Source organism: Bufo bufo, chromosome 1, assembly GCF_905171765.1.
Source record: "Bufo bufo chromosome 1, aBufBuf1.1, whole genome shotgun sequence".
In the NCBI taxonomy this organism is placed as follows: domain Eukaryota; kingdom Metazoa; phylum Chordata; class Amphibia; order Anura; family Bufonidae; genus Bufo; species Bufo bufo.
This window is the reverse complement of record NC_053389.1, coordinates 781,367,169-781,387,032: the sequence shown is the minus strand read 5'-3', so window position 1 is coordinate 781,387,032 and position 19,864 is coordinate 781,367,169.

The following is a 19,864-nucleotide window of genomic DNA, read 5'->3' as shown; positions in this document are numbered from 1 at the left end:
TTGCCTGACTGTTGGAGCAGAAATCAGAACTTTATAAGACGGTTTTTTTATGACTAAAAAGCGCAGGAAAGCGGCACTAACATGGATAACAACACATTCAATATAATCTATAAGGTACTGTGGCTAGTTTAACAAGTGAAAATGAGGTGAAAGGTTCGCTTTAATCCTCACGCTGGGTCCTTTTCTAGTCAAACGGGATGAGGGGTTGTTGACTAGCTTAAATTTTGTAGTTAGAAGGCATAGTTGGGAATGATTTGAGGTATGTTGTAAAAATAGGATCATGCGCAAAAGGAAGGAATGAAAAGCTATAAGCGGACAGAAATTTGAGCCGTAATGGGAGACCTCAATGTGTATGCCTTAACTCTGCATCCATTCGATGTCGGTGCAAATTTAAAAACCAAGCATTCCCATACCGGGAGTCGAACCCGGGCCGCCTGGGTGAAAACCAGGAATCCTAAGCGCTAGACCATATGGGCAACATGGCACAAAAGAAAATATAATCCAATTTGGAAAAAACATTCTTGCACATACAATAGCGGGTGTGCAGCATTTGCATCGTTAGCGCAGCAGGTAGCGCATCAGTCTCATAATCTGAAGATCGTGAGTTCAATCTTCACACAAGGCTTTTTTCTAGCCAGGTTTATGTTCCTCTCTTGACCTAAAAGTCATGATACTTTCTATTTCGCTACTGACATGTTCTGCTTTAAAAAAGAGATCCAAAAGCATTGACAGGACGAAGGTTGCTTGACTATTTTAACTTTTGGAGTTAATAGGGAGAGTTGTGAATGATTTGAGGTATGGATTGAAAATGGATCTTCTGCAAAAGGAAGGAAAAAATTGCTAAAAGTCGTCAAGTTCAGCATTTTTGGCCGCAATGTGAAACTTCAATCTATACCGCTTAACTCTGCCGCCGGGGTGTCGGCCTTTCCGTGTAGGTGCAAGTGTTAAAAAGGCTTATTCCGGATCCTGGGCGTGCATAGCGGCATGATGTAACGACGTAGGCGTGCCGCGGCTCCTTCCCCCTTCCTTCTTCTACCGGGTTCCCGGATCCCGCTGGGAACATGAAATGTCGACCTGACAGGCTGGTTCATGTCCTTTTTTGTGGCCCTTCATCAGTGACCATCTCTTACTGTTTTGCCGTCCTGTCCTGACTACACTCCTGTTCCATCTTTGGCCTCGGTTGGTGCCCCTCTTCGATCAGGTGTCCTCCATCTCCCAGCCTTGTTCCTGCGTCGACGCCTCCTCTGCATATCCTCAGCAGCTTTCACTCTGTAGCCTGACCACAACGGACCGGTAAGAGGAAAACTTTTTGGTGGTGAGCTACAGTCCGGAGGCGACCCTTCGATTAAAAGGAAGAGACCGGAGGCCTCAAAGTTTGGGGAAGACGTGGATGAACGGGGGAATGGTCTGAGAAACGTCCGTGTTAGAGGACAGAGGTGTCGGAACCGCTTCGGACCCTAGCACCCCTCACCTTTTATCGCATGTTTTTGGGGTAGTATGCCCCTTACCTGTATATTTTTGCTTAATCACAGGCTCCGTTATTGGGGCTTTGTCCACACTGAAGAAACTAAGTGGCGCTGATTGCAGTGTTTGACGGAAGTACAGGGAACATGTGAATGTGTTTATTTCTTAATCCTATTGAAGAGATAGGAATCGGTCAACGGTGATGATAGGTGTTGGTGTCTGTTGGTATATGTGGATAAAGGTTCTGACTTTTCCCTGGTGAACATGACTATCTCTGGCCAATGTTGTACCTGATTCACCTGTGGTGCTTAGTACGGTCGTTACCCTTGTGTATTACAACCCTCACGCTCAGTGGGCTGGTCACGTCTCCCTCTGTACCTCTTGTGGGTACAGACCAGGCCGTGGCCCTGTGAACTGTATCAGACTAAAGAGTGAGCGATACGACGGACGGCTTCTGAGCCTTAACTGGGAAAAGTAACACTCTCTGACATCCTTTGGTCCCCAGTGGAACTTTCACCTATTGACGCTCTGCACCCCAAGAGGATAAGACTATCTCATTCCATTAAAATGGCGGCTGTAATATACTGTTTTATGCGGTACTGTTTTTGTATCTGGAATGTACAATTGGTTGAAGTGTAGATATATGTGCACCATAGCAATTTGAATTTATTTATTTATTTATTTATTTATTTTCTATCTGCTGGACGAGGAAAGTTCATTTGGATTATCTGTCCGACCTTTGTACTTTAGGCAGATATTGCGGATAAGCGCATGTCAGTAGAGGGTCAGACATACAGTCGCAAGAGAAAGTATGTGAACCCTTTGGAATGATATGGATTTCTGCACAAATTGGTCATAAAATGTGATCTGATCTTCATCTAGGTCACTATAACTATCTATAACAATAGACAATCACAGTCTGCTTAAACTAATAACACACAAAGAATTAAATTTTACCATGTTTTTATTGAACACACCATGTAAACATTCACAGTGCAGGTGGAAAAAGTATGTGAACCCTTGGATTTAATAACTGGTCGAACCTCCTTTGGCAGCAATAACTTCAACCAAACATTTCCTGTAGTTGCAGATCAGATGTGCACAATGGTCAGGAGTAATTCTTGACCATTCCTCTTTACAGAACTGTTTCAGTTCAGCAATATTCTTGGGATGTCTGGTGTGAATCGCTTTCTTGAGTTCATGCCACAGCATCTCAATCGGGTTGAGGTCAGGACTCTGACTGGGTCACTCCAGAAGGCGTATTTTTTTCTGTTTAAGCCATTTTGTTGTTGATTTACTTCTGTGCTTTGGGTCGTTGTCCTGTTGCAACACCCATCTTCTGTTGAGCTTCAGCTGGTGGACAGATGGCCTTAAGTTCTCCTGCAAAATGTCTTGATAAGCTTGGGAATTCATTTTTCCTTTGAAGATAGCAATCTGTCCAGGCCCTGACGCGGCAAAGCAGCCCCAAACCATGATGCCTCCACGACCATACTTCACAGTTGGGATGAGGTTTTGATGTTGGTGTGCTATGCCTCTTTTTCTCCACACATAGTGTTGTGTGTTTCTTCCAAACAACTCAACTTTGGTTTCATCTGTCCACAGAATATTTTGCCAGTACTGCTGTGGAACATCCAGGTGCTCTTGTGCAAACTGTAAACGCGCAGCAATGATTTTTTTTGGACAGCAGTGGCCTTCTCTGTGGTATCCTCCAATGAAATCCATTCTTGTTTAGTGTTTTATGTATCGTAGATTCGCTAACAGGGATGTTAGCATATGCCAGAGACTTTTGTAAGTCTTTAGCTGACACTCTAGGATTCTTCTTCACCTCATTGAGCAGTCTGCACTGTGCTCTTGCAGTCATCTTTACAGGACGGCCACTCCTAGGGAGAGTAGCAGCAGTGCTGAAGTTTCTCCATTTATAGACAATTTGTTTTACCGTGGACTGATGAACAGCAAGGCTTTTGGAGATTCTTTTATAACCCTTTCTGCTTTAAGCAAGTCAACAATTCTTAATTGTAGGTCTTCTGAGAGCTCTTTTATGCGAGGCATAATTCACATCAGGTAATGCTTCTTGTGAAAAGCAAACCCAGAACTGGTGTGTGTTTTTTATAGGGCAGGGCACCTGTAACCAACACCTACAATCTCATATAATTGATTGGACTCCAGTTGGCTGACTCCTCACTCCAATTAGCTCTTGGAGATGTCTTTAGTCTAGGGGTTCACATACTTTTTCCACCTGCACTGTGAATGTTTACATGGTGTGTTCAATAAAAACATGGTAACATTTAATTCTTTGTGTGTTATTAGCTTAAGCAGACTGTGATTGTCTATTGTTGTGACTTAGATGAAGATCAGATCACATTTTATGACCAATTTGTGCAAAAATCCATATCATTCCAAAGGGTTCACATACTTTTTCTTGCAACTGTATAAGGTGGATTTTGGAGGGATTCTGCTGCTCAGTTTATAATTGTATGTTTTTTTTTAATTTGTTGGCTTGTTTCCTCCATATCATTCTCTTCTCTTTTTTCCTTCTCCCCTTCTACATATTCAGGGCCACCTTTTGATAATATAATGTCACCAAAAGTCCCAGATAGGAAGTCTTTGGGTGCAAGTAGAGGCAGTCCAATTTCAAAAATTGATACATTTTTGAAATCACCACAATACAAGGCCAGGACAAATCATAAGGGTAATAAAGAAAATAAGGTTGACCCAACTGACCTACAAAATTCAGAGGAAATAAGTGATAGAGTAGAAGGGAAGAGTAATAAGAATGTCCCAATGGAGGAGAAAATAGAATTGGTGGATAAGAAATTAACAGACATTCTGAATGCTGTTCAGCAATCGAGTGTGTCATTGGGTGAGTTATCAGCAATAATCTCTATAGTACAAGCAGATCTGTCTCTGATTAAGGATGAGATAAACAAAGTGCGTGAGAAAGTGAAGGATCTCCAGGTGGCCACAAGGGATCTAAAAGATGAGGTGGACGGGATGAAGAATAGAATGGGGTTTATTGAAACCGAAAGGAAAGCATTGCAGGAAAGAGTTACCGAAATAGAAGATAGATCCTGTAGAGCAAATATACGTTTGGTCGGGTTTCCCGAAGGGGCTGAAAAAGAAGACCCGAGTGGGTTTATTCAACAATGGTTACTGGAAGTGTTTCGTGTGGATCGATTCTCTACATGGTTTTCTGTCAAGAGAGTCCACCGGATACCAAATAAACAGCCACCGGTCGGGAGCCCGCCCCCAGAGCAATACTGGCTAAAATGATAAACGCCCAGGATAGGGACAGCATTATGAAAAATAAAAGAAATCTCCCGTCTTTAGAATATAACGGAAGGGAAATAGAAATTTACCCGGACTACTCAAGGGCAACCCAGGCTAAACGTCAAGAATTTAGAGAAGTAAAGAAACGAATGGCGGCAGCTAAGATTAAATATTCCCTATTCTACCCGACTAAACTGAGTGTGATATATCAGGAACAAGGACATTTTTTTTGTCACCCAGAGGAGGTTAGAGAATGGCTGGACGGTAGGGGGATAGGTTCCTGAAGAAATGAATATGATACAGTGGGATCATGTGTAAAGGGGGCTGGGCGGGGAGGTGGGGGGGAAGTGAAGATTAAGAGGTTGGCGAACTGATAGGTTCGGCTGGCCAAGATGGGGGGAGGGTTGAGTGGGGGGGTGATGGGGTTGGAGGGGAGGGTAAAGGGAAGCTGGGTTGGGCAGATGGGGTCTCGGTGGTCGCCGCGGGTCGCTCTCTCTCCTTTCCCCCTTCTCTATCCGTCTTCTTGGTGGGCCCAGAGGGTTTTTCTATTGCACAAGAAAGTATATGAATAGAATACTGACATGGAATATACGTGGAATGGCCGAAAGGGCTAAGCAGGTGGTCATATTTGATGTAGTTGCGCGACATCTTCCCGCGATAGTATGCCTTTTAGAAACACATCTTATAGAGGAGAACATTAACTATGCGAAAAGAAAATGGGCGAAATATGACTACCACGCTTGCTGTTTTGGCATATTCCTGGGGCGTCAGTGTTTATGTTCATAGTGCTATGGATTACACCCCAATTGCCCAAAGAATTGATAAAAAGGGTAGATTTGTTCTCTTGCACTGTTATTTAGATGGTATTGAATGCATACTGGCATTTGTCTATGTTCCTCCTCCCTTTTCTATGTCTGTTATGTCATCCTTGGCGCAACTCATTGCTTCTAGAACACGTTGCTCGGTTCTGGTAACTGGGGATTTTAATGATGTTATGGACTTGGAGCGAGATAGATACTCTAAGGATCGCCACTATAAAGCAGATAAGGTTAAACCAACACCTTTAAGAAGGATCTCTCGGGAAATGGCATTAACAGACATATGGCGATATCTATATGGGGAGAAAAAGTATTTTCTTGTTTCAGTCGGGCGAACACCGTTATGTCCAGAATAGATTTAGCTTTAGTTAACCCTGACCTTCTAGATTGTGTAACAAAAATGAAATATGAAATACATACTATATCTAACCATTCCCCAATGGTTATCACAATAAAAATGGGGAATGTTAATCCGAAAACAAGGAATTTCAGATTAAACCGCCATTGGATTAAGCTAGTTAATGACCAAGAAAACATCATAAGGGAGATCCGAGAATTTTGGTTGTTGAATGCCCCGTCCGCACCCATGCATATAGTATGGGACTCTTTTAAAGCGTTTCTGCGCGGAGTCTATATAGCAAAAATTAGCTGGAAAAAGAAAGAATACGCAGCAAAAGAACTAGCTCTGAAAAAAAGGGTGCAGCATTTACAGGGAGAGCTTCTTAACAATAATACTACTGCACAATTACTTTTTGAGGGAGCTAGGTTGGAGTATAAAAATTATTTATATGAAAAAGCACAACACAGGGTCTTTTTTTTACAGGAGCTAAATATTTCTCTCAAGCAGGGAAGCCAGGAAACCTTTTGTCATCTTTGATTCAAAACCAAAAAAACACTAATAGAATAAAAAATATCAAATTAGGAAATGGCGAGATGGTCACGTGCCCGGAGAAGATTGAGCGAGAATTTGTTAAGTACTATAACATTCTATATACAAACAATAAAAACCAGCAGGACGGAGATATTGAAAAGTTCCTGGAGAATATCAACCTCCCTAAATTAACAGAGCAGGACTATAAAATATTAAATCGACCTATAGATCTAAAGGAATTATCTGAGGCTGTCGGAAGTATTCAGGGAAATTCTTCCCCAGGGACCGACGGACTCCCGTTTGAAATTTATCGCCAATATGGGGATATAATCCTACCAATGCTATTTCAGGTTTTAAATGACTCCTATCAGACAGGTCAGCATCTCTATATGAAGCAGTGATCACTCTTATCTTAAAAAAGAGTAAGGATGAGAGAGAGATCGGTGCATATCGCCCGATCTCTTTCTTAAATACAGACTATAAAATCTGTGCAAAAGTATTTGCTAATAGACTAAAGGAAGTCATTGATAGGCTAATCCACCCTGACCAGACTGGATTTATACCTAAGAGACTGGTACCATCCAGCATAGGTAGAGCTTTTTTGAATATCCATCTTGGTCAGGGGGGTGGCTCCCTCTCCATCCTGTCATTAGATGCTGAGAAGGCATTTGACAGGGTGGAGTGGGAATATCTCTGGAAAGTAATGTACAGGATGAATATGGGCAAATACTTTATCAAATGGGTCCAGATTCTTTATAACCACCCCAAAGCCAAAATTACCATCAATGGAGTATGGTCGGAACAAATGGAGCTGCATAGAGGTACAAGACATGGATGTCCTCTCTCCCCTTTATTGTTTGCTTTATTTATAGAACCATTGGCAGCTAGAATTAGATCGGATGAGGGGATCTCCGGATTCAGAATAAAGGGAACCTCCGATAAGATAAGTATGTATGCAGATGACATTCTGATCTTCTTGGAGAACCCAATACTGCAGCTCCCTTATCTTATGGAACTAATAAATAAATTTAGTGATATCTCGGGATATAAAATCAACTGGGCAAAATCTGTATTGCTACCATTAGATCAGGAAAACCTACCGAATTCCCTAGGAATTAGGGTGCTAAAAACCACGGAATCTATGGAATATTTGGGCATAAACTTAAGTGCAAGCATACTAGACTTTGTGAGATTAAATGTCACCCCCTTGTGGACTAGATGTAAAAGTAAAATTGGTGTTTGGCGGAAGCTACCAATTTGGAATTGCATTAATAAAGATGGTTTTGCTTCCCCAGATTTTGTATATTTTGGCGGCCTGTCCGGTTTGGATAGAGGATCGTTTCTTCAACCATTTGGAATGACTGCTGAATGATTTAATCTGGGGAAGAAAAAGGGTAAAAATTAAGCAAAAATATATCTGGTTAGCGGAAGAGGATGGAGGATTATCGGTCCCTTTTTTTTCAGGGATATTATCTGGCTTCTCAGGTTCAGTGGATAAAGTCAGATGGAAATGATATAAAGCAATTTCTGGAGCGGGGCTTCAATGGCCCTAAATACGGCATATTTAGCATGATGGAGACAGGATTTATAAAAAACAAAGGGAAAAAATGCCCAATATGTCGAATGGTGTAAATTTTTCACCTTTGTGGTGTAATAATAATATAGCAGAATTTCAGTTAATCACTAATTATAAACACTGGGTAAAGTATGGTATTATTTATGTATCACAGTTAATAAAAAATGGAGCAATTAGAGCACTAAAAGAATTATGCCCTGGAATAAATATAGACTTAATGAGCCAATATCGGTATCACCAATTAAAACACGCATTTGAAGCTACACAAAATAGGGAATATTTTTATATAATAAATCATGAATTCATAGATTTTTGACACAAACATACGACAACAAGGGTGACCATCTCTCAGGTGTATAGGATAATAAGGAAGGGACTGGGGAAAACACAAAAGTTTAGACTAGGAGTTTCTACACCTCCAAAAAATTAAAAATACAAACTACAAATTGGCGTGGTATTAAAAAGCAGGAAGGGCTCAACCCCATATGCAGTGGTGCATCTATACAGGGGGGGCAGATCCTGCACTTGTGGTCCGCTGCTAATGGCAAAACCCGAGCTACTTGAGAAACCTTGGCACGGTGCTCGGGCTCAGACATGTCCTCACGTAGGACATGTTGGCTAATCTCTCAATTTTAATACCAGTTTGAGGGCTTAGTAAGACCGCAGAGTGCACCTGTCTTTGTTTTTGTTATATTATATATACTGTTTATCACATCCACACATTTGCTATCCTGTGTAGGATGTCCATTGTGGTACTTGTGGTCCGCTGCAGGCATCCTCCATTGTATGCATTTTTGCTGGGGATTGCCATTAGCAGCGGATCATAAGTACAGGATATGCCCCCCCCCCCCGGTATAGATGCACCACTGCATATGGGGTTGAGCACTTCCTGCTTTTTAATACCATGCCAATCTGTAGTTTGTAAAATCAATATTACATTCAGAGGAAACTGCTTCCAAGACTCTTCATTATTGCTTTAGGTGGCACATCGGTTTCGGAATCTAGTGAGACTGACCCTCATACGGGGTCGTTTTCTAGCAAGACATTAGTGCAGCAGGTAGAACATCAGTTATCGGATCTGAATTGAGTGAGATTTATCCTCATGCTGGGTCCTTTTCTAGTCAAACGGGATGAGGGGTTGTTGACTAGCTTAAATTTTGTAGTTAGAAGGCATGGTTGGGAATTATTTGAGGTATGATGTAAAAATGGGATCATGCGCAAAAGGAAGGAATGAAAAGCTATAAGCGGACAGAAATTTGAGGCGCAATGGGAGACCTCAATGTGTATGCCTTAACTCTGCATCCATTCGATGTCGGTGCAAATTTAAAAACCAAGCATTCCCATACTGGGAGTCGAAACCCGGCCGCCTGGGTGAAAATCAGGAATCCTAACCGCTAGACCATATGGGAAACATGGCACAAAATTTTCTATTGCAAAAATTAAAAAAAAACAATAAAAATAAATCCAATTTTGAAAAATCGTTCTTGCACAAACAAAGCAGGGTGTGCAGCAGGTAGAGCGTCAGTCTCATAATCTGAAGGTCGTGAGTTCGATACTCACACGGGGCATTTTTCTAGCCAGGTTTATGTTCCTCTCTTGACCTAAAAGCCATCATACTTTCTCTTTCGCTACTGACATGTTCTGCTTTTAAAAATAAAGAGATCCAAAAGCATTGACAGGACGAAGGCTTCTTGACTATTTTAACTTTTGGAGTTAATAGGGAGATTTGGGAATGATTTGAGGTATGGATTGAAAATGGGATCTTCTGCAAAAGGAAGGAAGAAATTTACCGGGGTGTCGGCCTTTCCATGTAGGAGCAAGTGTTAAAAAGGCTTATTCAGGGGGAACGGAGCTAGCGCCGGACCGAGATGGCTGCTGCATTCTGAGCTCTGCTGAGACGATTCCCCTAGCACAAGCCTACAGCTGCTATAAGAAGGAAGGATGGTAAAGATCGGCAACCCCAAAGCAGGGGACCATTCCTCTACCTACAAATCGCAGCCAGCGAGCGGTGACATGGATAGATTTATTAAAAAAGCTGCCTCCACGTTTGTGGCGCGGGAAACAGAGATGGCGCCGACACATCCCCACAAAGCAAGCGAGCGCTCCACTGAGGAATCAGATGAGGACAGCGACAACGAAGAGCCGCAAAGCAGAGTCGCCCTGCCGATTACCAGGCATTACCTGAAGCAAGCCCTCTGTAAAGCAATGGAACCGGTCCTCAGCGAAATTTCAGCGCTCCGCCAGGATATGAAGCACATCGGGGACCGTGTGGAGGCTTAGGAGTCCCAACAAACCGCGATCCTGGTTCACCAGACAGCTACAACACGTTCGTTTGAAAGGTGCAGTACCTACCTAAATGAATTACATAATGCTCTAGAAGATCAGGAAAACAAGGGGCGTCGCAATAACTTGTTTTTTAGAGGGATCCCAGAGTCTGTGCCAACAGGGGAAATACCTGCAACAGTTAAATCAATTTGCAATTCCCTCCTGGGCCCAGAAGCACCCCCTGATATTGTCATTGAGAGAGCCCACAGAGCTCTGCGCCCCAAGCCAAAGCCTGAAGAGCCCCCAAGGGATGTGATATGCAGATTTCTCAACTTCCAGATCAAATTGGCAATTCAAGATGCAGCAAGAAACTGCGCTAATCTATTATACGAGGGCGCGCAAATCGCAGTTTACCAAGATCTTGCACCCTCCACTTTGAGAAAACGCAGAGCCCTAAAGCCGCTAACCGACTGGCTAAGATCCAACAAGACCCAATACAGATGGAACTTTCCGTTTGGTCCTTTTTCTATGAGGGACGCCGCTTTAACATCTCGGCCTACACAGATTTAGATGCAGTATACGATCACCTGCAAATCCCTCTGCTGAATGTGGAAAATTGGGAACTCTTTCAAGATCTAGCGACACTACCTGATGTCCCTACTGTAGCTCCCTTTGCTCCGCAATGTACGCCAAAACCTCAGAGAACGTCGAAGACTGGTGCAAGATTCCTAAACGCTGCTCCATAATCAGCTCACAAAATGCTTATTCTACCATATTAATAACCCCCTTATTTCTCACAGGTTGTTTTGCTCATAGATTACTTACTAAAATTTGCAAGTGCCTGTCTCTTTAAACATGCTTTTTCCTAATGGGGTTAATATTATCCCCCTATCCTGCTTCTTCTTTCCATCCTTATCCCTCTCCCTTTAGTGCTGGGGAAGTCATACATGGGTCTCTAGACCATTCTACCCCCATGATGCCTTCTCTCCTTATTTGCATTGGTATTTCAATGTTTAAGTTTGATTATTGTTTAGTTTTTTTTTTTCATTTTGTTCCATTGTTCTAGGTGGTACTTGCAGTACAGAGAATCTACACGCTTAGTTATCAAGACACTGTGTTTCCTCTTGGGCCTTTGCTCGCCCCCGCGGGGGGCTGAACCTCTACCAACACAAATATGCATCTACCTGGATGGAGCCCTCACTGCATAAAGGTAACCCCATGGCTGACCTACACATAGCATCTTACAATGTCAAAGGCTTCAACTCTCCATCTAAGCGTAGTCAAATCTTTACCATGCTACATAAATCAGGAGACGCATTTTAGATTTAATAAATACCCTAAACCTGTCTTTTTCACACTTCCCGCTGTGGTATCACTGTGGGGGTTCTTCGGCCTCTGAAGGGGGGGGTGAGCATCGGCTTTCAGAGGAAAATCACTTTTAAGTATATCAGACACATCCAGGATGAGGAGGGGAGATATATTTTGGTCAAGGGACAAATAGGTCCTCAAATCTATACATTCATAAACATCTATATGCCGAACACTAGACAAGCTCACTGGTTCTCTAATACACTGTCCATTATTGACTCCTTTAAAGAGGGAATTGTGATATTGGGTGGGGACCTAAATGTCACAGTTAAATCCGCAGCTGGACTCTTCATCCCATAAGTCTGCCCTATCCGCGAGCTCATTAAATACAATTAGAGAAGGTTTTTGGAGTTTGCACCTGGTGGATTCCTGGCGATCCTTGCATCCCAACACAATTGATTATACTTTTTATTCCCACGTTCATGGATCGTATCATCGGTTAGATTATGTTTTCATCTCAAAGGAACACCTTCAGTTATTTTCTGAAGCTAAAATAGGATCCATTCATTTATCAGACCATGCTCCAGTCCTTATATTGGTCCGAGCGCCTGTGCGTTGCCCGAGACCCCCTAACTGGCACCTAAACGAATCCATATTAGACGATGTCAAAACGAGGGATAAAATTGCAGCCTTGCTAGAGGAATACTTCTCCCTAAACCAGCACTCCGTCCAATCAGCGCAGTCACTGTGGGATGCACACAAACCTTTTATCAGAGGTCACTTTATCAGCATAGGTACCCATCTAAAAAAGGAAAGAGAGAAAAAGATAGATGCCATCCACTTAAAAATCCAGGCACTTGAATCCTTACACAAGCGTTTCTTCTCAGATTCCCAACTACAGAATTTAATAAGTTTGAGAGCGGAACTAAAATAGAGTTCCGTCGTCGGGGCTCTATGCCGGAAGAATCCTGATCAGGATTATCCCAATGCATTCTGAATGGAGAGAAATCCGTTCAGGATGCATCAGGATGCCTTCAGTTCCGGAACGGAACGTTTTTTGGCCGGAGAAAATACCGCAGCATGCTGCACTTTTTGCTCCGGCCAAAAATCCTGAACACTTGCCGCAAGGCCGGATCCGGAATTAATGCCCATTGAAAGGCATTAATCCTGATCCGGCCTTAAGCTAAACGTGGTTTCGGCGCATTACCGGATCCGACGTTTAGCTTTTTCTGAATGGTTACCATGGCTTCCAGGACGCTAAAGTCCTGTTAGCCATGGTAAAGTGTAGTGGGGAGCGGGGGAGCAGTATACTTACCGTCCGTGCGGCTCCCGGGGCGCTTCAGAGTGATGTCAGGGCGCCCCACGCGCATGGATGACGTGATCGCATGGATCACGTCATCCATGCGCATGGGGTGCTCTGACGTCATTCTGGAGCGCCCCGGGAGCCGCACGGACTGTAAGTATACTGCTCCCCACTACTACTATGGCAACCAGGACTTTAATAGCGTCCTGGGTGCCATAGTAACCCTGAACGCATTTTGAAGACGGATCCGTCTTCAAATGCTTTCAGTTCACTTGCGGAGTTATGGATCCGGCGGGCACCTCCGGCAAATGGAGCGCACGACGGATCCGGACAACGCAAGTGTGAAAGAGGCCTTACTTCCTTCCTCAGATAGTACATGGGGACCAGGTGGACTTCATTCGCAACAGAGAGGATAGGGAAAATACGTCCAGGGTGATCAATATATTATGCCACGCTTCCTCTACCTCTAAACAAATGCTTTTCTTGAGCACAGATGCTGAGAAAGCGTTTGATAGGATTAACTGGGCATACCTGAAAGAGGTATTTAGGCGGTTTGGCCTCCCTGGTCCCTATGTACAAGCTGTCTTTGCAATGTATTCGCAGGCATCAGCTTTTGTCATGGTCAATGGAAATCTGTCTACCCCTTTTAGTATACGCAATGGCACCCGACAAGGATGCCCTCTATCTCCTTTGCTTTTTATCCTAGCTTTGGAACCCCTACTGGTTACCCTGAGGGGTGACTCGGGCATCAAGGGGTTCAGGCTACGGCCAAAGGAACACAAACTTGCCACTTTTGCGGATGATGTTCTGATAATGACCACTAATCCATTATCCTCCCTTCCTATAATACAAGAACACCTTCTTGTTTACAGCACAATCTCTAATTTCAAAATTAACTAAAAAAAAATCCCTTGTACCATGCTCAGGGATCCCCGAACCGACCAAGAAAAAATTAATGAAAGACTCTCCATTTGATTGGACATCCCCACATGTGACCTCCCTGGGGGTAAAAATCAGCCCCAGCATCTCTGAACTCTTTTCCCTCAATTATATCTCGCTACAACAATCATTGTTTAAGGCCATAGATAATCTAAACACTAACCTCCCTACACTTTCATGGTTCGGTCGTAAGAATCTTCTTAATTCTCTCATTCTACCTCGTCTCACCTACCTACAACAAGCTCTTCCAATTCCAATCCCCAAGTCCTTCTATGACTCCATTAGGAAAAATTTTGATCCTATATTTGGAATGGAAAGAAACCTAGAATATCACTCTCCCTTCTCTCAAGGCCAGTAGGTATTGGAGGAATAGGCCTTCCTGATCCTGAACTATACGGTAAAGCAATCCTCTTGTCTAGAGCGGTGGAATGGCTACGATTCAACCCGGATAAACAATAAGTTCCCCTTGAACAACATTTAATAGGTAATCCCTTGCGTTCCCTCCTTCTAGGGAATCCTAGCTTACCCTCTACTTCCCTATCCTCATACCCTGTGCTTCGGGCCACTCTGGATGCTTGGAAATGGTTATGCGCTACGCACTGCGCTGTTCCCTTTCCCTCTCCTCTCCTCCTGGTCAGGGATATAGTGGGCACAACCACCCCAATTAGGCTCGATTCTAGCCCACGGGAATTAAGGAAATCCTCTATCCCCTTAACCTCCTTCATAGAACCCGAAGGTAAAACTATGGGTATAAGGGAAATGGAGGAGACCTTGAACCCCAATCCTTGCGGTTTACCTCTAATCCCTTTTATTAGATCCTTCTTGTTAAAAAATAATCTAAAGGGCGAGCTACTTCGCCCGCTGGGATGGTTCGAGTCATTGATAATGGATTCGAAACCCCCCAAAAAGTTAGTTTCACAATTATATAACAGATTGGACAAACCTGATTGTACATGCAATTAGGGGTGACATGGTGTCATGACACCTTTAAATGCATGTGCAATTAATGATAATTATATTCTTACCTGGTAACAGATGCTATTGCGATCTGGGTATTTGCTGGTAACGGATGCCTCGTACGATCTGGACTTGAAGGAATATCTTCTTCTTGATTGGAGAATGGTTCAACTGTTCGCACGTGAGTACCTATAAAAGAAAGGATCGCACAGTTAATTTTCAGTTGGTGAGCAGCAAGCGAAGAAACCGGACCTGTAAAAGAAGTCTCCAGCATGGAAGAATTACTCAAGCAGTTAATTTCGAAAGCAGCATCTTCAGGAGGTGAAGATTGGCTACGAAAATGCTTGCAAGATGATGCAGCAGGATCGCAAGAACACCTGGATAGGTCCTCTTCTGATTCGGTCTGCGCTGCCTTTCCCCTTAGGAGCGCAGAGCCGACAACGCTTGACATCATTTCAATGCGACATCAAGAAGAAGAAGTTCCGCCTCATCCATTTCCAGCTAAAAGACCCAGGAAAGAAAAGACAAGATATTCACCTTCAAAACAATCGCCGAAACGCAGGATTAAATTATCTGCTGCGCAACAAGGCTCGAGAGCATCCGACAAACATCGCAAGCATTATCAACAGCCTCAACAGCCAACTGTCAAGTCCACTGCCAGATCTGCAACGGTCAAGCCAGCGACAGTGACTCGAGATTCATCAAATGGTGAGAAGAATTACACACAAACACTTAATAGTGACTGTTTTTTACAGGGCACTATACAAGAACAGGGAAATAGTCACATTTTAGATGTAAATTTTGATAGAGAAAAGATACAGTTATTTAAGGACTTTGTTTCTTTTCTATCAAAAAAATGAATCTCATACTAATGAAGAATTGGTTTGGTCTATACAAGAAAATGATTCGGTAGTTGAAATCCCTAATACGGTATCAAACATGGATAACATTACAAAGTCAGAGGATAGGTTAGGCCCTCAGTTAATTCCATATTTAGATAACAGTGCAGGTATTAAAGAAACTTCATTAAAAGATACTATGCCTTGCCAAATGTCTCCTCTGGGCTTCCGTCTATCCCAACAAATTAAAGAAAAAATATGGAGAAGAGAATATGTGGATTTATTCTCTTTACTCCCTTCTTCAAAAGATATAAAAAGTGATAAGAAGGAAGAAGAAGATAGAAAACGCAATATCCAAAAATCCTTTTTAAATTGGGTACAAGCATTCTGTATTTACGCAGCAGTGTTAGGGGAAAAACAGCCTTTACATTGCTGCGATTTATTTTATTACTTGGATAGTATTTTGGAGGCTTTCAGAAATTTTGGAGGCACTGCATGGATTAATTATGACGAATCCTATAGGCAAAAATTAGCAGTATACCCTAATTTAGGTTGGGGGACGAAAGACGTGGGCTTATGGCTCAATTTAATGTTACCACAAAGGAATTTTCTTTTTCGTAACCAACAAAATAAAAAACGATTGTGTTTCGCGTTTAACGAATCCGTATGTCGATGGCAAAATAATTGCAAATATAAACACGAATGCAGCTTTTGTTCAGGAAATCATTCCGCATCCAAGTGTTTCAAAAAACATGGATCGCAGGGTAGTAACAAAGACACAAATAGAGCAGGTGACTCCTTTAATTCTGCCAAAGCTGTTACATTATTTAAAACATTACCCAGACATACAGAAGGCCCATCTTCTAATTAATGGTTTTTCAAGGTTTTTATGTACCAACTTTTTTAGGTCCAATCAAGAAAAAAATCGATAAAGAAATTTCAGATAATAGAATTGCTGGTCCTTTTTCTTTTCCCCCTTTTCAGAATTTTAGAATATGAAGATAAAATAAAAATATTTATTAAAAAATCTAAAACTGATCAGCTGGGTAAAGGTGATTGGTGCATTTTAAATAAATACCCTTTTCCAGAATTATGCCCAGTCAGAGCTATGAAGGATTGGTTACAAACTAGAGGGGTAATTCCTGGTCCATTATTCATTCATGTCGACAAATCTCCATTAACGAAATTTCAATTTAATTTTGTCTTATCAAAATGTAAGACTCATTTACAATTAGAGCAAGAAAAAATATCTGCTCATTCATTTCGTGTAGGGGCAGCCACTTATGCTCATTCTTTAGGGCTGAAGGATAACGTAATAAAACGAATTGGAAGGTGGAAATCCAATAGATACCAACTACAGTCAGGTCCAGAAATATTGGGACATTGACACAATTCCAACATTTTTGGCTCTATACACCACCACAATGGATTTGAAATGAAACGAACAAGATGTGCTTTAACTGCAGACTGTCAGCTTTAATTTGAGGGTATTTACATCCAAATCAGGTGAACGGTGTAGGAATTACAACAGTTTGTATATGTGCCTCCCACTTGTTAAGGAACCAAAAGTAATGGGACAGAATAATAATCGTAAATCAAACTTTCACTTTTTAATACTTGGTTGCAAATCCTTTGCAGTCAATTACAGCCTGAAGTCTGGAACACATAGACATCATCAGACGCTGGGTTTCATCCCTGGTGATGCTCTGCCAGGCCTCTACTGCAACTGTCTTCAGTTCCTGCTTGTTCTTGGGGCATTTTCCCTTCAGTTTTGTCTTCATTAAGTGTAATGCATGCTCAATCGGATTCAGGTCAGGTGATTGACTTGGCCATTGCATAACATTCCACTTCTTTCCCTTAAAAAACTCTTTGGTTGGTTTTGCAGTATGCTTTGAGTCATTGTCCATCTGCACTGTGAAGCGCCGTCCAATGAGTTCTGAAGCATTTGGCTGAAAATGAGCAGATAATATTGCCCCGAAACACTTCAGAATTCATTTTGCTGCTTTTGTCAGCAGTCACATCATCAATAAATACAAGAGAACCAGTTCCATTGGCAGCCATACATGCCCACGCCATGACACTACCACCACCATGCTTCACTGATGAGGTGGTATGCTTAGGATCATGATCATGCTTCCTTCTCTATACTCTTCTCTTCCCATCACTGTGGTACAAGTTGATCTTGTTCTCATCTGTCCATAGGATGTTGTTCAAGAACTGTGAAGGCTTTTTGAGATGTCGTTTGGCAAACTCTAATCTGGACTTCCTGTTTTTGAGGCTCACCAATGGTTTCCATCTTGTGGTGAACCCTCTGTATTCACTCTGGTGAAGTCTTCTCTTGATTGTTGACTTTGACACACATACACCTACCTCCTGGAGAATACCAAAAAGGGGAAAGCAGTCGGCACTCCTCTGGCAGAGTCGTGGTGCACGCGTCCAGGGTATGAAAGGCCCACTTACAATATGGAACAGAAGACCGGCACTTCACAGGTGGAATCTTCAAACTTTTATTTCAGCATAGGAGGAAATAGCACAGATGCGACACGTGTTTCGGCTCAGGTGTGAGCCTTTGTCAAGCATAATGAACTATTGCATGAAACACATTTAAATAGGCCGCCTACATGGGCGTCGAACGTGATGAAGTCACATCACCATGGGAACGGAGATACAAATCATAAGGTGCAACAATTCTCTACATTGTTGCAACAAGGTACTATGCTGTATGTGATACAATTACATCTTTAAGAGTATTACAGAAAAGAGAAATCAATAGTAGACATGGGATACAATAAATATAGAAATTACAATAAACATATTCAATGTAATGATAATAATAATCATCTATTTGAGAACTAAATAACCCACTGGCTGTCTCAAAATATCAACATATTAAATCTTGCTGCTCTTTTTTCTTTTTTTCAGATGCTTCATTATTTTCATTTTCTCTGTGACTGAATGAATAAAGAATATATATAGTACATTAAAAATGTAATTACAGTAGAATTTCCTATTGGATCTTACAGGAATGCACTCAAATCATATTCTCGATTTAAACCTTTCGGTTCAATGGTCTGCAGGGTGTGAATCCAAAAACTTTCACGTTTTTTCAGTAATAGCAACCTGTTGCCACCTCTGCGCGGTGGCAGTACCTGCTCAATTATTTGAAACCTTAATTGTGAGACATTGTGAGCACACCTGTCAAAATGAAGGGGAACAGGCAATAGCAAATTTTTCTTACGTATGGTGGATTTGTGATTACTGAACCTGTCCTTCATTCTGACAGATGTCTCACCAATGTACAATAAGCCACAAGGGCATTTTAGCAGATATACAACAAAATTGCTATCGCAAGTGAAGAAACCTTTTACTGGAAATTTCTTACCAGTGTGCGGATGAAAAAAGGATTCGCCCTTAATTACCGCAGAACAGTGAACACACTGTAGACAAGGGAAAGTGCCTCTTTTTGGTGTGGAAAGAAAAAGTTGACGGGGCATGCTAGTAGTACCACCTATGTCCGCTTTTACAATAGTGTCTCTAATGTTCCTGGTTCTCTTATAGCAGATCATAGGGATATCGTGGAATTCGGCAACGTCTGGATAAGCTGAGCGCATAATCCCCCAGTGTTTATTAACCACATGACGAAACTTATTTATCCAGGGGTGATATTTGACAATAAACGGTAACCGCTTATTTTCAACATGGGGCTTAAATGTCTCAATCTTACATTTCTCTATCTCTGAATCTAAGAGGGGTTTAGGATATCCCCTTAGCAAGAATTTTTCTGCCATTTCATTGAATCTGACCTCCCTCACTGATGGATCTGACACAATCCTCTTGATACGCTTAAACTGTGAGGAGGGTAAAGACCTTTTCACCGCCGGTGAATGGTTGCTGGAGTAGTACAACAAACTGTTCTTATCCGTTTTTTTGATGTATAAATCAGTCTGTACACAACCATCATGACCCTTTATCACCAAAGTATCTAAAAAATTAATTTTGTCATGGTCATGCTGCACTGTAAAGCACAACTCGGGCCATATATTGTTAATGTACTGGGTAAATTTTTCCAAGGACTCAATGCCGTCCCGCCATACGCAAAAAATGTCGTCTATAAAACGACGCCAGGCAATACACGATTGTTTATATAATGGATTTACGTATATGAATTTCTCCTCAAGCCATGACATATAGCTATTTGCGTACGGCGGTGCGGCATGCGAGCCCATCGCGGTACCCCGTTTCTGCTGAAAGAATGTG